Source organism: Mytilus trossulus, chromosome 5, assembly GCF_036588685.1.
Source record: "Mytilus trossulus isolate FHL-02 chromosome 5, PNRI_Mtr1.1.1.hap1, whole genome shotgun sequence".
Classification (NCBI taxonomy): Eukaryota; Metazoa; Mollusca; class Bivalvia; order Mytilida; family Mytilidae; genus Mytilus; species Mytilus trossulus.
In genome coordinates, this window is record NC_086377.1 from 46,468,351 (window position 1) to 46,472,282 (window position 3,932).

Here is a 3,932-nt window from a genome sequence, read left to right on the forward strand (position 1 = left end):
TTCTCGTTCATAAACCGAATTCCGCTTTGAATTATAGAAGATGCAATATTAATCATGTTCAGTCGACTTTTCATTGTTATATCAACGTCTGAACTAATTAAAGAATCTTTAGATGTCAGATAACACTTGAAATTGACCCGACCTCTTTCCACACGAAATATACAAATAATGATAGTTTGTAGTCAGGTTGACTGCTTATAATGCAAAATACACACTTATAACAAGTTCTATAAAACGAACAATACACACTGATCGTTTCTTTAGTCCCCAATGTAAATGAAAGAAACAAAAACCATATCATACCATAAAAAGAAGAGGAGAAATTCGAACATTTCCGGATCTATTTCTGGCCAAAAGACCCCCAGCATGGATTGCGTATGAAAAGATGAACCTCATGACTTAAAAGCCAGGCCTTAAAGCACTGCCTTTAAAAACAGGTTTAGATATTATCTGATGTAGCGAATGTCCATATAAGACGATTAGTTGATGAGCATAACTAATTCAATAATTCCTTTTATTCGTTATTGGCGTCCTCCGATTTTTTTCTAATTTTTGAAAAAAAACAAATGGCTTTTGCCTGATTTAATCGTTAACTTACCAATGTTTAATAAGTGTCTGCTGCATTTATGGTTGCTAACAAATAGCATGTGATCATAATATAGTGTTGCTGTTATCTCTACAGTAACAATTGCTTTACTATTTAATAATTTTTGTTATTTCATAATGTATTGATTGATTGATTGTTGGTTGCTTTACCCCGCATTAGCACAAAAAGGCTATATCGCGGCGAGAGCTAATTCGAATATTTTTATGACTTGAAAGCATATTTTTAAAATAAGACAAAAAGTCCCTCAATATACTAAAATCCTAGACTAAAGTTAATTGATTATTTACTAATCAAAATCAACAGTAAGATAACGTGATAAAAATTTAAAAAAAACGACTTAAACATATTAACATTTTTATATTCTATAATAAATTCCAATTTCTTGAAAAAATGCAACGTTATTTGCAAATGGAACATTATTAAATAAATAATGCATATTATTGACATTGAAATGCTCCTTACGAATATCAGCAAATTCAATACAATTAATTGAAACATGTTTAATAGTATACTTGCAGTGTGCAAGCTACACATTGTGGTTAAACTTCATTTTTTAAAAGATACTCGTTTGTTATTCTAGTATGACCAATACGACATCTAGTAATAACACACTGATCTTTTCTGCACATAATATTATTAAAAGGTTTGCCTAAATTAGGTTTAATTTCATGCAATTTACTTTCATCTTTTTTACTCCATTAATTTCATAATATATCAAAAACATATTCTCTAATATTAGATTTAAAATTAGTATATGGTATATCACAGTATAAATCAGCTTCAATACATAAGATAGAAAATGTGAAGATTCAGTGCCCGGGAAGTTGACAATTGGCCCAGATTTATTGTAATAAAAGGAACAGATGAAAAATCTTTTAACAAATATCGCCCTTTGTAATTCACAAACAATTTCAAAACGTTGCTGGTACTGTACAAAAAGTTTCAAAAATGAGATCTGGCAATCAACAAATTTACTTTCAATGACTACAATATCAAACTTTCCTGTTTCTTCCTCTCCTCATAACAGTTTGAACGGCTGTAAGGGAATCATTCGAGACAGAAGTCAATACCTTGGTGATCATACCGTGGAAGAAATCGGCGAGGCACTTTCAAGCCAAGGTGTAACTAATGTTATTAGATTTCAAATTAAAAAGAATGGAAATATAATCAAATTAAATACATATCTTTTGACCTTTAGAACTCCAACTCCTCCTCCATCTATTAAGTGATTAAGTGATGAACTTAAAAATAAAAACAATAATTTAGTAATTATTGATTTTATACCCCCAGTATATGAGTACGAGTCTTTAACTTGTCTATTAATTGGTATGAAGATGGCAGTTCACATCCTACTTTTGCAATGTTTTATTTGCAGACAGGTGAAATTGTGACAGGAGGTATGACTGATAATAAATATAAAAAGAACGGATATGGATAAATGACACAAAGACATACAGACTCACTAACTGCAATACAATAAGAAATTTGGGAAACACATGAACTTTGATTAGCAGGAACTAACAGGCAAACAACCTGGATGGTCCTTAACAAAACAAAATCAATATAACCAAAGGGCAGAGCAAAATGTCCAAGTATTTAATTTAAAACTAATAGGTTTAATAAGACACGGATACAACAATGGCCACAACACTAATATTTATTATTCAAACATTATATAGACACAAGTCAAATACTTAAACAATTTAATCTACATTTAAAATATTTGACAGTACCATCTCACATAGCAGGATTTTAAAAAGATCCAGTAGTTCTTAAAAAGTTTAAGGAGGTGTCAATTTTCATACTGCCTCAGATATATATGATACTTGGCACTTATGTTATATTGTTATACCTAAGCTAATTTTTTTTATATTTTAATGGTTTCTCTGCCTGTGGGAGAACACATTGTAACAAATATTTAGTGTTGCTTTCTGTTGTGCTGAATTGTGATATTAAGAATACTGTATAAAAACTTCATATATTGTATATAACCTTTAATCTTTCTGTCATTATTTTTAATCAACACTACCAGCATTTGTTTGAACCTTTTTTATACTATAATCCTGAAAACAGTTAACTATTTTTTGTGCCCTTTAAGAAACTACAGCTGAACCTGAACCATTTGAAATGCCGTACAGCAACCCGAATTCGTATACCTGGGATGTAGGTGGATTCCTGCTGCCAGTTTTATTGGCAAGAGAGGGAATAAAAGGTGTTAATTAAGATAACATTTTAAGAGGAAAAGTAACCTGAAGATCATGCATAATTTTTTATCTATGTTGTTTCTCGTCACTCACAGAAGAAGCCATTTACATTATTGAAATCACAATAACGAACTGAAAATATTTTCTTATATATAGGTCTTTATACTTTTGATTTTTCTAAAAGCGGATAATAAATCCCTATCAGTTCTTTAAACCTACAAATTTCCCTTGAAATAATCTTTTTTTTACAGTGGATTTGTTTATCGTGAGGAGACAATGTATGACAAATGCACCTATCGATCGGAAAAGTTCAAACTGTATGAAGAAGTGCAAACCAAGAAAAACAGTAAGGAAGGCTGTACAGATAAATATATCCGCCCAAGCAGCATTATTTCAAACACCACTTGGATATATTGCTTTGCGGAAAATAGTACTTGGTCGTAACATGCCGACACCACCCCTCAGAACTACACATGAGGGTAAATAAAGTGCTACCTGAAATAGTTAATAAAAATAAGAAAGACATGAAAACGCGACGCAAGCAGCTTATTGCAATTAATACATTCAGAGACAAATTCTGGTTCTGTAAGTTTAACAGGCTGTCGGTGCATACACCAATGCAATATACTCTGGCATTGGAAAAATCCCATTCCAGCTTCCGACACACGCAAGGGGCTCTGTTGCATCTTAGATGATATAAATAAATAGAGATCATATAAAAGGGGGGAAAAAATCTTAAGAAAAAAATGACAACACAATTGCGGAGCATTGATAAGGTAGCTTATAGTGAATTCATGTTTGACGGAAGGACGAAAGCAAACCGTGAGAAGATTCACAGGAGATTTCCCTTGGATTTAACCAACAGATGCACTGTAGAATTTAACTTTGCAATCAAGGAGGCTGCTGGGAAATTGGATAAACTGGTAAATAGACTTAGTTATGTAGCTGATTGCATTATTAACTATTACACAGGAAATACATGCCGCACCTATTCCTATATTTGTAAAGGGACAGAACGTGATTTCGGGGGGAAAAAGTTCTTGCATGAACATGCCAGATGCCTATATATGACAGTGGATGATGAAAATCTAGTATGTGACTGTAAGAACATAAGATTTGGG